Here is a 21,023-nt window from a genome sequence, read left to right on the forward strand (position 1 = left end):
ATCTGACAAGAGTCTTTTTCAACAGTTTAACAGTGGAATTTAATCTGAAGCACGGCCATTGCAATTCAGGGATATTACAGCAACAATCTTCATCACAGTACAGTCTGAGTTTCTTGAGCAACCGGCTCCAGTAACAATACAGTAGTTTCTACACAAGACACAGTATTACAGTCTCTTCAGTAACATAATTCAGCATAGATAAGATATCTTAGTAGCACACTGCTATGCATACACAACCACAGGCTTTTCCTTCACAAGGACACAATAGTACACAGCATTCTTTATCCTGCATTGAGATGGAGGGGGGGAGAGTTTGATGAGGGAGATGATTCCTGTGACACAATTCCTTCCAGTCCTTATCTTCCTGCCCAATAATACTCAGCACTGTTAGTTCAGGGAGTTTATCTGACCTGTGTTTAGTTTCTCTTCTGATCTGAATCCTGTTCAGTTGCCTTCTGTCAGATCCAGATAACACACCACCTTTCTCTTCGGCTTCAGCTAGACTACAATAACAATTTCCCCACAATCCCCCTGGGGCTCTTCTAAAACACTCCCTGTCTCCTGTAACAGTGCTAACCTCTCTAGTTGCTGGATGCTTCTGAAGCACAATACTTCCTGTTTCCTGTGCTTGTGTTATTTGGAACAGTTGCTGGATGATTTTGAAGCAACAGCACTACTTCTGCATGTCACACATACTACGGAGGTTCAGTCCTGGGCTGATTGCTTTCACCACCCTGTCAATGATCTCATCTGGCTGTTAGCCTTTCTGTAATCCTGTATCGATCTGGTGCAACAAGTTTGTATAAGACTGCTTCTCTTTCTGCTCACACTCGCCAATCTGTCCCAGTATCTTGAACTCTTTCCTGGTGATTTGTAATGTTAGAGACTGTCTTCTTGATTTATCTAACCCGAGCAGGTTAAGGGTTCTGTCAGAGTCTGTCACACATTCAGAGGTTTTTGTCAATTTCTGCAGGGCTGTTAAGGCTTTGAATTGTTCTTTCAATTCTCGTAGTTCTGTCTGCGGACGGAGATTCCCGCTCTTGGTAATTGGCACCGCCCCTCCATCTTCCAACTTCAACCCAGTTAGAAACTGTGTTAGCTCCTGGAGGAACGTCCCCGTGATGTCTTCAGCTTCTTTCTCCCCCAGCTCATCCATCTTTGCATTAATAGCGGCTAAAAGTTGTCTGCGAGTGCGTGCTTTAGAAATCTGGTCTTCTGACATCTTTATATGTTCTGCTACTGTTCTAAATTCTTCACAGGTTAACTGAAGAAGCAGCTCACTGATTCTGTCCATTTGTATTTACACATCCATTGCTGCTAGTGAGTTTTCTTTAAGACTGGTGTCCTTTAACTGGTGTAGCAGAGCTGAGTTGAGGTGCTGTGCTGCTGTCACTTTGCCTCTTTTACCTCTACATGCTGATTCTGGCTCAGGACTCCCCGTACGGGCCACCAATATTACGTGCACACCGCTTGGTTTAGATAAGGGCGAGACTGGTTTCATAAATTCTTTGGAATCCTTGGGGATCTGTTACTCAGGACAACCATATACTGCAGCTCTCTCAGTCATACAGGGGCATTGACCCTCAGGCACAGGCACATAGATGGATTAAATTACTGACCAGACACACTCGACAAGAGACTTCATGAACAGTTGAACAGTAGAGTTTAATGCAACAGTACGGCCAGTCCAAAACATTAGTCTCTTAAAGCAACAGGCTTTAATAACAGTAATAGCTTCTTCTTGCAAAGGCACATTAATAAACAGTCTTTCTTTGTAGCACAGTACAGCACAGATCAAGTCTCTTTAGCAGCACACTTCTATGCACCCACAACAGGCTTTTCCTTCACAAAGGCACAGTAGTACACAGCATTCTTTCTCCTGCTTTGAGATGGAGGGGGGGAGGGTTTGATGAGGGAGATGATCCCTGTGACACAATCCCTTCCAGTCCTTATCTTCCTGCCAAATGATAGACTTCCTGAACTAACAGTGCAGGGTATCTGAACTGTGACTCAGCTTCACCCTTGACTTGAATCCTGTTCACTTTCCTGCACTTCTGTCAGATACAGATCACACACACCACTTCTCCCTTTGGCTGCAGCCAGACTAGTAAACAAGTTCCCCACAATCCCCCTGGGGCTCTGCTAACCACTCCCTGTCTTCTGTGACTCTGTTAACCCCTATAGTTGCTGGATGCTTTTGAAGCAACAGCACTACTTCTGCATGTCACAAACAGCACAAAAATCTATTACCAGAACCATAATGTTCAGCTTTAGGCTAATATAATTCTGGTCAATATAAATATTGCCACAGCACAGAATATTAAAATATAACCTTTAACAAATACTTTAAAAATTAATAAAGTGCTGAGTGCCCGTGTAATGAAACCACAAAAAGACAAAACACAACAACATAAACGTAAAAAGTGTTATGGCAAATACTCCTAAGGTATCTATTTTGATTTGACAATACCTATAATTGACTCTCTAAGTGCTAGGTATCAACCCTTTTTAGCATTCTCATGACATTATGGTATACCAAGCATTTCCCAAAGAGACGGCATAACAAGGAAATCACACACAGATATCACAGAAAATTGGGTCCATAAGATCCCTACAATTCCTCATCAATTACTTCACTGTGTAATCATTTAACATAATCCTTTAGCCGCTCTAAACAAACAGATGAGGAGCCTCTTATTACCATCCAGGCTTAATTCCTCATACTGGCTACTGGATAGATCTCACTCGGAGCTTTTTATCCTCCTTTTTTGTGTAGGTGATCAGAATGATCTAAGGAACCTCCCGACGCGTTTCAGCCATTCATCAGGGGCATATGGTTCCAAAAATGTTGATCTCGCATTAGACCTTCATCTCCCAGTGGTAATGCCTCCAGCCACTGTCAGCGTGTACGCTTACGTTTCTTTTTATACACATGCCATGCTAGTTATATTTGTGGCGCGCACAATGACACACTTTCGGTCCCAGAATAACTAGCGACTGAAAGCATCGTCTAGCTTCCCTGTGCTTGAAAAACACTATGACCCCAGCGCTGGACCGCACGCATCACTTCTGGCACTGCGGTCCAGCGGCGATCTCCGTCAATGCTGGACCGCATATATCACTTACGACGTGCGGTCCAGCGGCCATATTGTGTGGGCTAAAGTGTATGTACTGAGGAGACACAATCCTCCCTACACGAAACACTTAATTATGTTAACCTTCAAGGTACACCCCACTAATATTCCTGGCATAATGAAGCCATATGATGGCTCACAATAAAACACGAGTACCAACCCGCCTTCTTGCCTATGCAGCATATGCAGAATTCTCAACAATTTTATATCAATTCTCAGACCCAAGGATGGCAAAGGGGTAAATATCTCAGATTGTACCAAATCAGATTATATAAAAAAATAATAATAATATTGACAATGCACGGGATATTTTTAGGTCAGGGATTTTAAAAAAGATTTAGACGCAATCTGCTGTTACTAGACACAGCGGACCTCCCAGAATGAGAAAAGAAAAAGATATGGGAGTCCTAGTCAAATTCTATGATCATACTATTCTAGAGACCCTACCTACGTGGAGGTTGGCACCCTGTTTTTCCAGTGCAAATGGCACCCCCACTCAACGGAAGCCATCCCTAACTGACTTGCCCTATAAATCCCTATGATGAAAGAAAGGGGGCGAAGGATAGGATTTCATTCAGGCCATCAGGAGCGCTAGTGCCTAGGGTGAAGATCCAATGGGCCTCTTTTTGCAATATAAGACGGTCCCAGTTTCCTCCTCTTCTCGGTGGCATGACCCTCTCGATACCCATAAACTTAATAATAGTGGCATCTCCCTGGTGCATTGTGTTTACGTGATTAGCAATGGGAGTATCTTTCTTATTTCTAATGTCTCACAGATGTTCAAGTATTCTTTTCCTTAATTCTCTCTGAGTCTTTCCCACATACTCGAGATTGCAATCGCACGTGGCCTTATACACCACTCCTTTTGTATGGCAGTTAATCAATTGTCTGATACAGTAATCACTTCCTTTTACGTTGTTTCTAAATATTGCCCCTTAGGTGATAGCATCACATGCTTTGCAGTTATTGCATCGAAAGCATCCACTCACTCCTCGATCCAGCCATGTCGGAGCTACCTCAGTTTGAAAATGACTATGGACGAGTCAATCTCTCAAAGACCTTCCTTTACGGTATATTATTTGCGGACACGGGGCTAGCTTGTCCCTAATGTCCTCGTCCATTAAAAGAATTTCCAGTGTTTCTGAAAAATCTGTTTAACCTGTTGTGACTTATTACAGTAACGTGCTACAAATCTAACTGTCGACTCTTCATTTCGTTTTGGTTTTGGACCAGTAGTTCTCCTCTTTCTTTAACTAGGGATTCTCTATAGGCGCCATCTAAAACTTTTTTGGGGTAGCCTCTAACCAAGAATCTATTTATGAGGTCTAACGCTTACCTTTTGAAATTGCTCACATCCGAGCAATTTCTCCTTAGCCTCAGAAACTGCCCCTTTGGAATTCCTCTCTTGAGGGGGACCGGGTGGTTACTCTCCCACCTCAAGAGAGAGTTAGTGGCTGTTGGTTTCCTATAGGTCTCTGTGTTCAATTCCCCATTTTGTCCTTTCTGAATAAGTACGTCCAAGAACGCCAGTTCTATACTGCAGGCCTCTGACGTAAAGGTCAGCCCAACAGAATTGTTATTGAGTCGTGCGACAAATTCACGAAAACCATCAAGTGAACCGTTCCAAATGATGAACACGTTGTCAATATATCTAAGTCACATGATGACGCTGTTCGTAGAGTCCATATCACTAAACACGAAGGTTTCCTCCCACTAGCCAAATTAGCATATGAGGGGGCACAGGGGCTCCCCATCTCAGTGCCCCTGAGCTGGTGGAAGTACTCCCCGTCGAAAGTGAAAATGTTACTGATAAGGCAAAACTCTAGGAGCTTCAAGGTGAACTCATTATATTTGGTGTACTGTCTACCCCTAGATCTGAGGTAATACTCCATGGCTTTTATTCCGCATTCATGGGGGATCGAGGAGTGCAAAGCCTCCACATCCACACTGCCCAGAATCATCCCTGGCTCAAGCACAACACCCTCCAATCTTCTTAGGAGGTCCGCTGTATCACATACAAAAGAGTTTAGCGCGACCACATATGGTCTCAAGATTTTATCAACGTACATGCCTGCTTTGTGGGTGAGACTGTTTATACCTGACAAAATAGGTCTTGCTTTCAAGGGTTCTAGACCCTTGTGAATTTTTGGCAGGCTATAAAAAGTTGCTGTCATTGGATAGAGTGGGACCAAAAACTCCCTTTCATTCTTGTCAATAACTTTGTTGTCAAATCCATCCTGGACCAAGTCCCTAAGTATTTTATGCAGGAACCTTGATGGATTATGCGATAACCTCTGATATCCCATCTCTTGTTCAAGTAATTCCCGACACATAGTGCAGTATTTATCTGTGTCCATGACAACCAAATTGCTGCCTTTGTCGGACGGTTTTATTACATTGCTTTTATCTTTTTCTAATATAACTAGTGCGGCATGTGTATAAAAAGAAACGTAAGCATACACTCTGACAGTGGCTGGAGGCATTACCACTGGGAGATGAAGGTCTAATGCGAGATCAACATTTTTTGGAACCATATGCCTCTGATGAATGGCTGAAACGCGTCGGGAGGTTCCTTAGATCATTCTGATCACCTACACAAAAAAGGAGGATAAAAAGCTCCAGGTGAGATCTATCCAGTGGCCAGTATGAGGAATTAAGCCTGGATGCTAAGAAGAGGTTCCTCATCTGTTTGTTTAGAGCAGCTAAAGGATTATATTAAATGATTACACAGTGAAGTAATTGATGAGGAATTGTAGAGCTCTTATGGACACGATTTTCTGTGATAGCTAAGTGAGGTTTCCTTGTTATGCTGTCTCTTTGGGAAATGCTTGGTATACCATAATGTCATGAGAGTGCTAAAAAAGGTTGATACATAGCACTTGGAGAGTCAATTATAGGTATAGGTATTGTCAAATCAAAACAGATACCTTAGGAGTATTTGCCATAACACTTTTTACATTTATGTTGTTGTGTTTTGTCTTTTTGTGGTTTCATTAACAGAACCATCATCAGAACATAAACACATCACCAAAACCACCTCAAGTACAGAAGTACATCATCAAAACCCCCAGGAGTACAGAAACACAGCTTCACAACCCTCATCACAACAGAAATACATCACCAGAACCATCAGCAGTACAGCAATACATCACAATCAGTACATGAATACATCACCAGGCCCACCAAAGTACATGGTACATCAATTGTAATGTTAGGTCAGACCCATATACATTTGTATCATATGAACCTACAACTCCCAGTATGACCTTAACAATGGTAATGAGATACTTGGAGTTGTTTTTGTTATCAGTCATCATCAGACTGCAGACCATACAGAAAACACAGTACTGAAGAAAATTAGTCAATATCACCAATGAACATTTACATCCAGGTACCTTATAGATGACATCGTCTTTAATTAGAGTTGTTCTCTTTTCTTCATCTTGTCCAGACGCCATGATGACTTTTCACATCCACAGCTCATCTCTGAACACTTACATCTAATTTATTCTTCTGCAGCACATCCCAACACAATGCCCTTAAAAATAGTAGCATTACTATGATGCTTCTGAATAAAAATATCTGCCTTATGCTGAGTCCCTGAATAAATAATTTCCCCTCACTATATTCCCTGCACAAAATATGACCCAGACATTGTCCCTCTTATGGTACACACCCTCCACACTGCCCTCTTCTTTCTATACTGGGCCCCCTCTTTACATTGTCCTCTCACACTGTGTCCCCCCACCACACTCTCCGTCCTCGGCATACTGTCTACTCTTGGCAGTGCCCTAACAGATACCCCTATGTTACCTCCTCTATACCATCCCCACTACCCAGCCTCTATTCTGTGCCCCCTCACACTTTTCTACCCTATACTATCTCCTCACACTATTCCCCTCAATAGTCTTCTCACATATTTCCCCTTTCCCACATGCTCGCTTCTCACATCCCTCTGCTCCCCATACTGTGTCCACACCTATCCCATCCCCCTTGCTCCCCATACTGTGTTTGCATACCCATCCCCCTGACATACTGCTTCCTCATACATGCCCCCCTCACTCCCCCATACTGTGTCTGTACCCATCCCCCTCTCACACTGTTTCTTCATACATACCCTCCTCACTCTCCAAAGTTTGTCCTCAAATTTCTCCCTCCCCCTCACTCCCAATGCTGTACCTCCACCCATCCCCTCTCTTATACTTTTTCCTCATACATGCCCCCCATTGCTCCACATACTGTGTTTGCACCCATCCCCTCTCACTCCACATACTGTGTCCACATGCATTCCCCCTTCGCTTCTCATACTGTTTCCTCATACATGTTCCCCTCGCTCCTTTTACTGTGTTTGTACACATCCCCCCTTGCTCCCCTACTCTGTCTAAACTGATCACCTCCTTCACTCACCAAACTGTGTCCTAAAATTTCTCCTTTCCCCCTCCCTATACTGTGTCCGCACCCATCCACCCTGCTCCCCATACTGTGTCCACATACATTCTCCCCCTCGCTCCTCATACTTGTTTCTCATATATACCCCCTCATTCCTCATACAGTATTTGCACCCCATACCCTTCCTCAATCCCCCATACTATGTCCTTAAATTTGTTCCTTATTCCCACCTGTCGCTTCCCATACTGTGTCTGCACACATCCTCCCCTCATATTGATTACTCATACGTGCCCCCCATTGCTCCCGATACTGTGTCCGCACTCAACCCTTCCTTCTTCCCCAAGCCGTGTCCTCAAATTTATCCCCATCCCCCATTACAATAAAACTTCAGTGTCTTCAGCTTTACTGGAGCACTTACCACCAACATTGTATGCGCCTCTATGGCGCAGGCGAGTGATGTCAGTATCATTATCAGATGACCTCATCATGCTGTTGACCTCACCCTGACCCCGAAGTACTGGCAGTCATGGCTTTAATTGTACTCGTGTCTTTCAATTGATTGCTGGGAGCCGTCACGCTGCACTTTCTCTGAGATGGCAGTCAGCATGACAGTTGACTCAGGGAATTGCTGGAGAAAAGGTCATAGTGCTGGAGGGACGGCACGCATGCCATAAGTTCGTCACCACTGACCGTAGGCCTTCTGTCATGACTCCCAACCTCTGGCTTACCACCTTCACAGTCTCAGACGCCAGTATCCCCACTCTCTGGATAGGATCAAGATTGCTCCCCACCAGTGACCAGGTCCATCCGAGCCTAAAAGCTGCACTGACCCTCACCACTAGGTCTAGCAAGTGGGTTATTCAGCATCTCCTCCTTATGTGTGTTTTTTTGCCCCTCCCTGGACCTTTTTAAATAGAGTCTAGAGGTGGGGCTTCAAAATTTTGGCTCAACCATAGACTAACCAAGGGGTGGCATTAGTAAGAGAAAAGTGTTTCACATGTCTAGCAAGAACATCCAGATTAGTCACTTAATGATAAATGACCCCAGGACACTGGGGTATATTTTGCTCATATTCTGCCTTGTTTGGTTTCATGCTAACTTTAAATCAGAAACAATAATAAATCTGCCCCAATATATGATGATTAAACAATAGACAAATATAAATGTTAATTTCTATTTTAAGGAGTTAACTAATTTTTTGATAATCCGATGGCAATTTATCGAATTGCTGAGCTTCCAAAGCTCAGCTGTAATCTGTGATGGAACACAGCAAAAAGTTTTCAGTCCAAAAATGGAAAAATCTTTTCAACCTCTTGACCATCAAATTCTGTTTAGTTAATTTCATTGGTAATTGATTAAAACCTTCAATACGCAAAATCTAATGCAAAAGTGTATAATGGATGTAAAGTTCTTCCTGCTATAACTGCAAATACCTTAGATTAATTTGTGTCCCCAAACATTAGTATTAGAACTTTACACAATGGCACTGGTACAACTGCAGAACAGATAAATAATTGCAAATTATATTCCTTTATCCTACTGTAAATATCACATTATAATACACATTGGCCAACATTTATTTAGATGAAATACATAATGCTATGTATGTAATAACAAGATTGTGCAATCTAAACCGAGATTGTTTGACCAAGGTAAATAGCAATGGGCCAATCAGTTTATTATAGGTTATTTGTGCCTTAGTAAAGATTAACACATGGAGGAAAAATAAGCCCATGTGTATAAATATAAGGACAGCAGCACAATCAGAACAGACTCTTAACAGTACTTCACTATGGCTTTAATTGCCTACTTTTTGGCTAGAGCCGATGTGTTGTATTAGTGTTGAGCCACCCCCATAGTGTTCGGGTTCGGTTCGGTTCGTCGAACACCGGGATGTTCGAGGAACTGTTCATCGAACTGTTCGTCGAACACCTTAGAACACCGTCGAACACCGTTAAAACCAATGGCAGGCAAACAAAAACACATAGAAACACATAGAAAACACCTTCAAAGGTGTCCAAAAGCTGACAAACTGCTCAGAAGACGCTCTCTTTAAAAAAGCCGGCCGGCAATTCAGCAGCGGCATACACCGGTACCCGACAATTTAGACAAGAAGGAATAGAGCCTCACACATAGATTAGATAGATAGAAACATGTCAGTCACATATATATGAAGTACAGTGACAGTGTTGCTTACTGTACTTGTCATTTAGTGTAAAGGATTTATTAAAAAATATAATAGTGTTTTCATGCACTGTCTCTTTAAAAAAGCCGGCCGGCAATTCAGCATCGGTACCCGACAATTTATAACAGACAGAATAGAGCTTCACACATAGATTAGATAGATAGAAACATGTCAGTCACATATATATGAAGTACAGTGATAGTGTTGGTTACTGTACTTGTCATTTAGTATTAAAATAAAGGATTTATTATTAAAAAAAATTGGCGTGGGGTTCCCCTTAATTTTAGTCTCTAGCCGAGGTTAAGCAGACAGCTGGGGCAGATGTTTGAAGCCTGGGAAGGGGGTAATACCCACGGAGCTTCCCAGGCTACTAATATGAGCCCCCAGCTGAATACATAGCCTTTACTAGCTATTAAAATGGGGGACCCCCCCCAAAAAATGATGTGGGGTCCCCCCTAATTTAATAGCAGGCAAAGGCTAGGCAGACAGCTGGGGGCTGATATTAATAGCCCAGGAAGGGAGCCATGAATATTGGCCCCCTCCTAGGCTAGAAACACCAGCCGTCAGCCGCCCCAGAAATGGCGCATTCATAGGATGCGCCAATTCTGGCACTTAGCCTCGCTCTTCCACGCTGCCCTGTAGCGGTGGCAGGGGGTAATAGGGCTGGGGTTGATGTCAGCTTATAATGCCAGCTGACATCAAGCCCAGGTTAGTAATGGAGAGGCGTCTATAAGACACCCCCATTACTAACCCCATAGTCAAAGTTAAAAGAAAACACAAACACCCAGAATAAAGTCCTTTAATTGAAATAAAGACACAATCCTTTATTGTTCTAAATTAAACCATACTTACCATCACGCCCATTCCAGCTGAAGCCAACGATCTCCTGCAATAAAAGAAAAATAATAAAGCAACATCATCCTTACCTTTCCATGGTTCCCACGACAGCTCCAGCTCTGCTACATCGAGATGACAGGCTGGACCGCAGCAGAACGCTGCCATCCAGCCTGTCATCCCGCAGACACTGAGAAGCGCAGGCTTGCTTGCGCTCTGCAGTGTCTGGCTGTGACGGCATAAAGATGAGACGAGTTCATGTCCAATGAACTCGGCGCACCTCATGCACGTCACTGACAGCGTGGGAAAATTCTCACGCTGAAGCGCTGAGTGCAGGAGAATTCTCCCACGCTGTCAGTGACGTGCATAAGGTGAGCTCATGTCCAATGAACTCAGCTCACCTCCTGCACGTCACTGACAGCGTGGGAGAATTCTCCTGCACTCAGCGCTTCAGCGTGAGAATTCTCCCACGCTGAAGCGCTGAGTGCAGGAGAATTTTCCCACGCTGTCAGTGACGTGCATAAGGTGAGCTCATGTCCAATGAACTCAGCTCACCTCCTGCACGTCACTGACAGCGTGGGAGAATTCTCCTGCACTCAGCGCTTCAGTGTGAGAATTCTCCCACGCTGAAGCGCTGAGTGCAGGAGAATTTTCCCACGCTGTCAGTGACGTGCATGAGGTGAGCCGAGTTCATTGGACATTAACTCGGCTCATCTGGATGCCCTCACAGAGAGACACTGTGGAGCGCAAGCATGCCTGCGCTTCTCAGTGTCTGCGGGATGACAGGCTGGATGGCGGCGTTCTGCTGCGGTCCAGCCTGTCATCTCGATGTAGCAGAGCTGAAGCTGTCATGGGAACCATGGAAAGGTAAGGATGATGTTGCTTTATTATTTTTCTTTTATTTCAGGAGATCGTTGGCTTCAGCTGGAATGGGCGTGATGGTAAGTATGGTTTAATTTAGAACAATAAAGAATTGTGTGTTTATTTCAATTAAAGGACTTTTTTCTGGGTGTTGTGTTTTTTTTAAATACTTTACTAGAAATTCATGGTGGTCATGTCTAATATTGGCGTGACCCCATGAATTTTGGGCTTAGGGCCAGCTGATAATGCCAAGCTGGCCCTAACCCCTTTATTACCCAGTGAGCCACCGCATCAGGGCCCTGGATGAGTTGGGTACAGCGCCAGAAGATGGCGCTTCTATGAACGCGCCATTTTCCGGGGTGGCTGCGGACTGCAATTTGCAGCGGGGGGGGCCCAGAAAGCTTGGGCCTCCCTGCGCTGCGGATTCCAGCCCCCAGCTGCCTAGTTGTACCTGGCTGGACACAAAAACAGGGCGAAGCCCCACGTCAATTTTCTTTAAATTATTTCATGAAATAATTAAGAAAAAAAGGGCTTCCCTATATTGTTGTGTCCGGCCAGGTACAAATAGGCAGCTGGTGGTTGTGGGCAGCCCGTTCCTGCCTGCTGCACCTGATTGGACACAAATATAGTGCGAAGCCCCACGTCAATTTTTTTTTCATTATTTCATGAATTTCATGAAATAATTAAAAAAAATTGAAGTGGGGCTTCGCACTATATTTGTGTCCAGTCAGGTACAGCAGGCAGGAACGGGCTGCCCCCAACCACCAGCTGCCTATTTGTACCTGGCCGGACACAACAATATAGGGAAGGCCTTTTTTTCTTAATTATTTCATGAATTTCATGAAATAATTAAAAAAAATTGACGTGGGGCTTCGCACTATATTTGTGTCCAGCCAGGTACAGCAGGCAGGAACGGGCTGCCCCCAACCACCAGCTGCCTATTTGTACCTGGCCGGACACAACAATATAGGGAAGGCCTTTTTTTCTTAATTATTTCATGAATTTCATGAAATAATTAAAAAAAATTGAAGTGGGGCTTCGCACTATATTTGTGTCCAGCCAGGTACAGCAGGCAGGAACTGGCTGCCCCCAACCACCAGCTGACTATATGGACCTGGCCGGACACAACAATATAGGGAAGGCCTTTTTTTCTTAATTATTTCATGAATTTCATGAAATAATTAAAAAAAAAATACGTGGGGCTTCGCCCTATTTTTGTGTCCAGCCAGGTACAACTAGGCAGCTGGGGGCTGGAATCTGCAGCGCAGGGAGGCCCAAGCTTTCTGGGCCCCCCCCCGCTGCAAATTGCAGTCCGCAGCCACCCCGGAAAATGGCGCGTTCATAGAAGCGCCATCTTCTGGCGCTGTACCCAACTCATCCAGGGCCCTGGTGCGGTGGCTCACTGGGTAATAAAGGGGTTAGGGCCAGCTTGGTATTATCAGCTGGCCCCAAGCCCAAAATTCATGAGGTCACGCCAGTATTAGACATGACCACCATGAATTTCTAGTAAAGTATTTAAAAAAAACACAACACCCAGAATAAAGTCCTTTAATTGAAATAAACACACAATTCTTTATTGTTCTAAATTAAACTATACTTACCATTAGTGTTGAGCCACCCCCGTAGTGTTCGGGTTCGGTTCGTCGAACACCGGGATGTTCGAGGAACTGTTCGTCGAACTGTTCGTCGAACACCTTAGAACACCGTCGAACACCGTTAAAACCAATGGCAGGCAAACAAAAACACATAGAAACACATAGAAAACACCTGCAAAGGTGTCCAAAAGCTGACAAACTGCTCAGAAGACACTCTCTTTAAAAAAGCCGGCCGGCAAATTCAGCAGCGGCATACACCGGTACCCGACAATTTAGACAAGAAGGAATAGAACATCACACATAGATTAGATAGATAGAAACATGTCAGTCACACATATAAGAAGCACAGTGACAGTGTTGGTTACTGCACTTGTCATTTAGTGTAAAGGATTTATTAAAAAAAATATTAGTGTTTTCATGCACCGTCTCTTTAAAAAAGCCGGCCGGCAATTCAGCAGCGGTACCCGACAATTTAGAACAGAAAGAATAGAGCTTCACACATAGATTAGATAGATAGAAACATGTCAGTCACATATATAATAAGTACAGTGATAGTGTTGCTTACTGTACTTGTCATTTAGTGTAAAGGATTTATTTAAAAAAATAATAGTGTTTTCATGCACTGTCTCTTTAAAAAAGCCGGCCGGCAATTCAGCAGCGGTACCCGACAATTTAGAACAGAAAGATAGAGCTTCACACATAGATTAGATAGATAGAAACATGTCAGTCACATATATATGAAGTACAGTGATAGTGTTGGTTACTGTACTTGTCATTTAGTATTAAAATAAAGGATTTATTATTAAAAAAATTGGCGTGGGGTTCCCCTTAATTTTAGGCTCTAGCGGAGGTTAAGCAGACGGCTGGGGCAGATGTTTGAAGCCTGGGAAGGGGGTAATACCCACGGAGCTTCCCAGGCTACTAATATCAGCCCCCAGCTGAATACATAGCCTTTACTAGCTATTAAAATGGGGGACCCCCAAAAAAAATGACGTGGGGTCCCCCCTAATTTAATAGCTAGCAAAGGCTAGGCAGACAGCTGGGGGCTGATATTAATAGCCCAGGAAGGGAGCCATGAATATTGGCCCCCTCCCAGGCTAGAAACACCAGCCGTCAGCCGCCCCAGAAATGGCGCATTCATAGGATGCGCCAATTCTGGCACTTAGCCTCGCTCTTCCACGCTGCCCTGGTGCGGTGGCAGGGGGTAATAGGGTTGGGGTTGATGTCAGCTTATAATGCCAGCTGACATCAAGCCCAGGTTAGTAATGGAGAGGCGTCTATAAGACACCCCCATTACTAACCCCATAGTCAAAGTTAAAAAAAAACACAAACACCCAGAATAAAGTCCTTTAATTGAAATAAAGACACAATCCTTTATTGTTCTAAATTAAACCATACTTACCGTCACGCCCATTCCAGCTGAAGCCAACGATCTCCTGCAATAAAAGAAAAATAATAAAGCAACCTCATCCTTACCTTTCCATGGTTCCCACGACAGCTTCAGCTCTGCTACATCGAGATGACAGGCTGGACCGCAGCAGAACGCTGCCATCCAGCCTCTCATCCCGCAGACACTGAGAAGCGCAGGCTTGCTTGCGCTGCTCAGCGTCTCTCTGTGACGACATCCAGATGAGCCGAGTTCATGTCCAATGAACTCGGCTCACCTCATGCACGTCACTGACAGCGTGGGAAAATTCTCACGCTGAAGCGGTGAGTGCAGGAGAATTCTCCCACGCTGTCAGTGACGTGCATAAGGTGAGCTCATGTCCAATGAACTCAGCTCACCTCCTGCACGTCACTGACAGCGTGGGAGAATTCTCCTGCACTCAGCGCTTCAGCGTGAGAATTCTCCCACGCTGAAGCGCTGAGTGCAGGAGAATTTTCCCACGCTGTCAGTGACGTGCATAAGGTGAGCTCATGTCCAATGAACTCAGCTCACCTCCTGCACGTCACTGACAGCGTGGGAGAATTCTCCTGCACTCAGCGCTTCAGTGTGAGAATTCTCCCACGCTGAAGCGCTGAGTGCAGGAGAATTTTCCCACGCTGTCAGTGACGTGCATGAGGTGAGCCGAGTTCATTGGACATGGCTTGCTTGCGCTGCTCAGCGTCTCTCTGTGACGACATCCAGATGAGCCGAGTTCATGTCCAATGAACTCGGCTCACCTCATGCACGTCACTGACAGCGTGGGAAAATTTTCACGCTGAAGCGCTGATTGCAGGAGAATTTTCCCACGCTGTCAGTGACGTGCAGGAGGTGAGCTGAGTTCATTGGACATGAGCTCACCTCATGCACATCACTGACAGCGTGGGAGAATTCTCCTGCACTCAGCACTTCAGCGTGAGAATTTTCCCACGCTGTCAGTGACGTGCATGAGGTGAGCCGAGTTCATTGGACATGACCTCGGCTCATCTGGATGCCGTCACAGCGAGACAGTGAGGAGCGCAAGCATGCCTGCGCTTCTCAGTGTCTGCGGGATGACAGACTGGATGGCAGCGTTCTGCTGCGGTCCAGCCAGTCATCTCGATGTAGCAGAGCTGAAGCTGTCGTGGGAACCATGGAAAGGTAAGGATGAGGTTGGTTTATTATTTTTCTTTTATTGCAGGAGATCGTTGGCTTCAGCTGGAATGGGTGTGATGGTAAGTATGGTTTAATTTAGAACAATAAAGAATTGTGTCTTTATTTCAATTAAAGGACTTTATTCTGGGTGTTGTGTTTTTTTTAAATACTTTACTAGAAATTCATGGCGGTCATGTCTAATACTGGCGTGACCCCATGAATTTTGGGCTTGGGGCCAGCTGATAATACCAAGCTGGCCCTAACCCCTTTATTACCCAGTGAGCCACCGCACCAGGGCCCTGGATGAGTTGGGTACAGCGCCAGAAGATGGCGCTTCTATGAACGCGCCATTTTCCGGGGTGGCTGCGGACTGCAATTTGGAGCGGGGGGGGGGCCCAGAAAGCTTGGGCCTCCCTGCGCTGCAGATTCCAGCCCCCAGCCGCCTAGTTGTACCTGGCTGGACACAAAAATAGGGCGAAGCCCCACGTACTTTTTTTTTAATTATTTCATGAAATTCATGAAATAATTAAGAAAAAAAGGCCTTCCCTATATTGTTGTGTCCGGCCAGGTACAAATAGGCAGCTGGTGGTTGGGGGCAGCCCGTTCCTGCCTGCTGTACCTGGCTGGACACAAATATAGTGCGAAGCCCCACTTCAATTTTTTTTAATTATTTCATGAAATTCATGAAATAATTAAGAAAAAAAGGGCTTCCCTATATTGTTGTGTCCGGCCAGGTACAAATAGGCAGCTGGTGGATGGGGGCAGCCCGTTCCTGCCTGCTGTACCTGGCTGGACACAAATATAGTGCGAAGCCCCACTTCAATTTTTTTAAATTATTTCAGGAAATTCATGAAATAATTAAAAAAAAATTGACGTGGGGCTTCGCACTATATTTGTGTCCAGCCAGGTACAGCAGGCAGGAACGGGCTGCCCCCAACCACCAGCTGCCTATTTGTACCTGGCCGGACACAACAATATAGGGAAGCCCTTTTTTTCTTAATTATTTCATGAAATAATTTAAAGAAAATTGAGGTGGGGCTTCGCCCTGTTTTTGTGTCCAGCCAGGTACAACTAGGCAGCTGGGGGCTGGAATCCGCAGCGCAGGGAGGCCCAAGCTTTCTGGGCCACCCCCGCTGCAAATTGCAGTCCGCAGCCACCCCGGAAAATGGCGCGTTCATAGAAGCGCCATCTTCTGGCGCTGTACCCAACTCATCCAGGGCCCTGATGCGGTGGCTCACTGGGTAATAAAGGGGTTAGGGCCAGCTTGGCATTATCAGCTGGCCCTAAGCCCGAAATTCATGGGGTCACGCCAATATTAGACATGACCACCATGAATTTCTAGTAAAGTATTTAAAAAAAACACAACACCCAGAAAAAAGTCCTTTAATTGAAATAAACACACAATTCTTTATTGTTCTAAATTAAACCATACTTACCATCACGCCCATTCCAGCTGAAGCCAACGATCTCCTGAAATAAAAGAAAAATAATAAAGCAACATCATCCTTACCTTTCCATGGTTCCCATGACAGCTTCAGCTCTGCTACATCGAGATGACAGGCTGGACCGCAGCAGAACGCTGCCATCCAGCCTGTCATCCCGCAGACACTGAGAAGCGCAGGCTTGCTTGCGCTCCACAGTGTCTCTCTGTGAGGGCATCCAGATGAGCCGAGTTAATGTCCAATGAACTCGGCTCACCTCATGCACGTCACTGACAGCGTAGGAAAATTCTCCTGCACTCAGCGCTTCAGCGTGGGAGAATTCTCACACTGAAGCGCTGAGTGCAGGAGAATTCTCCCACGCTGTCAGTGACGTGCAGGAGGTGAGCTGAGTTCATTGGACATGAGCTCACCTTATGCACGTCACTGACAGCGTGGGAAAATTCTCCTGCACTCAGCGCTTCAGCGTGGGAGAATTCTCACGCTGAAGCGCTGAGTGCAGGAGAATTCTCCCACGCTGTCAGTGACGTGCAGGAGGTGAGCTGAGTTCATTGGACATGAGCTCACCTTATGCACGTCACTGACAGCGTGGGAGAATTCTCCTGCACTCACCGCTTCAGCGTGAGAATTTTCCCACGCTGTCAGTGACGTGCATGAGGTGAGCCGAGTTCATTGGACATGAACTCGGCTCATCTGGATGTCGTCACAGAGAGACGCTGAGCAGCGCAAGCAAGCCTGCGCTTCTCAGTGTCTGCGGGATGAGAGGCTGGATGGCAGCGTTCTGCTGCGGTCCAGCCTGTCATCTCGATGTAGCAGAGCTGAAGCTGTCGTGGGAACCATGGAAAGGTAAGGATGAGGTTGCTTTATTATTTTTCTTTTATTGCAGGAGATCGTTGGCTTCAGCTGGAATGGGCGTGACGGTAAGTATGGTTTAATTTAGAACAATAAAGGATTGTGTCTTTATTTCAATTAAAGGACTTTATTCTGGGTGTTTGTGTTTTTTTTTTAACTTTGACTATGGGGTTAGTAATGGGGGTGTCTTATAGACGCCTCTCCATTACTAACCTGGGCTTGATGTCAGCTGGCATTATAAGCTGACATCAACCCCAACCCTATTACCCCCTGCCACCGCACCAGGGCAGCGTGGAAGAGCGAGGCTAAGTGCCAGAATTGGCGCATCCTATGAATGCGCCATTTCTGGGGCGGCTGACGGCTGGTGTTTCTAGCCTGGGAGGGGGCCAATATTCATGGCTCCCTTCCTGGGCTATTAATATCAGCCCCCAGCTGTCTGCCTAGCCTTTGCTAGCTATTAAATTAGGGGGGACCCCACGTCATTTTTTTTGGGGGTCCCCCATTTTAATAGCTAGTAAAGGCTATGTATTCAGCTGGGGGCTGATATTAGTAGCCTGGGAAGCTCCGTGGGTATTACCCCCTTCCCAGGCTTCAAACATCTGCCCCAGCCGTCTGCTTAACCTCCGCTAGAGCCTAAAATTAAGGGGAACCCCACGCCAATTTTTTTAATAATAAATCCTTTATTTTAATACTAAATGACAAGTACAGTAACCAACACTATCACTGTACTTCATATATATGTGACTGACATGTTTCTATCTATCTAATCTATGTGTGAAGCTCTATTCTGTCTGTTATAAATTGTCGGGTACCGCTGCTGAATTGCCGGCCGGCTTTTTTAAAGAGACGGTGCATGAAAACACTATTATTTTTTTTGATAAATCCTTTACGCTAAATGACAAGTACAGTAAGCAACACTGTCACTGTACTTCATATATATGTGACTGACATGTTTCTATCTATCTAATCTATGTGTGATTCTCTATTCTTTCTATTCTAAATTGTCGGGTACCGCTGCTGAATTGCCGGCCGGCTTTTTTAAAGAGACGGTGCATGAAAACACTATTATTTTTTTTGATAAATCCTTTACGCTAAATGACAAGTACAGTAAGCAGCACTTTCACTGTACTTCGTATATATGTGGCTGACATGTTTATATCTATCTAATCTATGTGAGAAGCTCTATTCTTTCGGTTCTAAATTGTCGGGTACAGGTGTATGCCGCTGCTGAATTGCCGGCTTTTCGTGTTTCACTGTGAGCACTGTTCCCATCGATTTGGGCAATCACTTTAATGCCACAACCACCATGGCTGTGGCATTACAGTGAGTGGCAGACAATCCCTGCATGATTGGTGCTCTAAATAGCGCCAGACATGCAGGACACGCTTTTGGTGCACGAACAGTTATCGAACATAACCTCGAACAGCCGAATTTTTTGCAAATCGTTCGGGTTCGTCGAACAACTCGAACACCGCCCAAAACAGCTCGAATTTGAGATTGGCGAACAGTTCTAGTCGAATACCGCTCATCTCTACTTACCATCACGCCCATTCCAGCTGAAGCCAACGATCTCCTGCAATAAAAGAAAAATAATAAACCAACCTCATCCTTACCTTACCATGGTTCCCACGACAGCTTCAGCTCTGCTACATCGAGATGACAGGCTGGACCGCAGCAGAATGCCGCCATCCAGCCTGTCATGCTGCAGACACTGAGAAGAGCAGGCATGCTTGCGCTCCTCAGTGTCTCGCTGTGACGGCATCCAGATGAGCCGAGGTCATGTCCAATGAACTCGGCTCACCTCATGCACGTCACTGACAGCGTGGGAAAATTCTCCTGCACTCAGCGCTTCAGCGTGAGAATTCTCCCACGCTGTAAGTGACGTGCATGAGGTGAGCCGAGTTCATTGGACATGACCTCGGCTCATCTTTATGCCGTCACAGAGAGACAATGTGGAGCGCAAGCAAGCCTGCGCTTCTCAGTGTCTGCGGGATGACAGGCTGGATGGCGGCGTTCTGCTGCGGTCCAGCCTGTCATCTCGATGTAGCAGAGCTGAAGCTGTCGTGGGAACCATGGAAAGGTAAGGATGATGTTGCTTTATTATTTTACTTTTATTGCAGGAGATCGTTGGCTTCAGCTGGAATGGGCGTGACGGTAAGTATAGTTTAATTTAGAACAATAAAGAATTGTGTCTTTATTTCAATTAAAGGACTTTATTCTGGGTGTTTGTGTTTTTTTTAACTTTGACTATGGGGTTAGTAATGGGGGTGTCTTATAGACGCCTTTCCATTACTAACCTGGGCTTGATGTCAGCTGGCATTATAAGCTGACATCAACCCCAACCCTATTACCCCCTGCCACCGCACCAGGGCAGCGTGGAAGAGCGAGGCTATGTGCCAGAATTGGCGCATCCTATGAATGCGCCATTTCTGGGGCGGCTGACGGCTGGTGTTTCTAGCCTGGGAGGGGGCCAATATTCATGGCTCCCTTCCTGGGCTATTAATATCAGCCCCCAGCTGTCTGCCTAGCCTTTGCTAGCTATTAAATTAGGGGGGACACCACGTCATTTTTTTGGGGGGTCCCCCATTTTAATAGCTAGTAAAGGCTATGTATTCAGCTGGGGGCTGATATTAGTAGCCTGGGAAGCTCCGTGGGTATTACCCCCTTCCCAGGCTTCAAACATCTGCCCCAGCTGTCTGCTTAACCTCCGCTAGAGCCTAAAATTAAGGGGAACCCCACGCCAATTTTTTTAATAATAAATCCTTTATTTTAATACTAAATGACAAGTACAGTAACCAACACTGTCACTGTACTTCATATATATGTGACTGACATGTTTCTATCTATCTTATCTATGTGTGATGCTCTATTCTTTCTATTATAAATTGTCGGGTACCGCTGCTGAATTGCCGGCCGGCTTTTTTAAAGAGACGGTGCATGAAAACACTAATATTTTTTTTGATAAATCCTTTACGCTAAATGACAAGTACAGTAAGCAGCACTTTCACTGTACTTCGTATATATGTGGCTGACATGTTTATATCTATCTAATCTATGTGTGAAGCTCTATTCTTTCGGTTCTAAATTGTCGGGTACCGGTCTATGCCGCTGCTGAATTGCCGGCTTTTCATGTTTCACTGTTGGCACTGTTCCCATCGATTTGGGCAATCACTGTAA

General features: G+C 45.2%; 1 pseudogene; it reads left to right on the forward strand.

Moving 5' to 3' along the window:
• The first annotated feature begins 4,137 nt into the window (after window positions 1-4,137).
• The window catches only part of LOC141161350 (cytochrome P450 2K4-like), a 110,092-nt pseudogene continuing 93,206 nt past the window's right edge, over window positions 4,138-21,023 (forward strand).

The sequence above is a fragment of the Phyllobates terribilis genome, unplaced genomic scaffold (genome assembly GCF_046119375.1).
Source record: "Phyllobates terribilis strain yellow unplaced genomic scaffold, ASM4611937v1 Scaffold_9__5_contigs__length_417890890, whole genome shotgun sequence".
NCBI lineage: Eukaryota > Metazoa > Chordata > Amphibia > Anura > Dendrobatidae > Phyllobates > Phyllobates terribilis.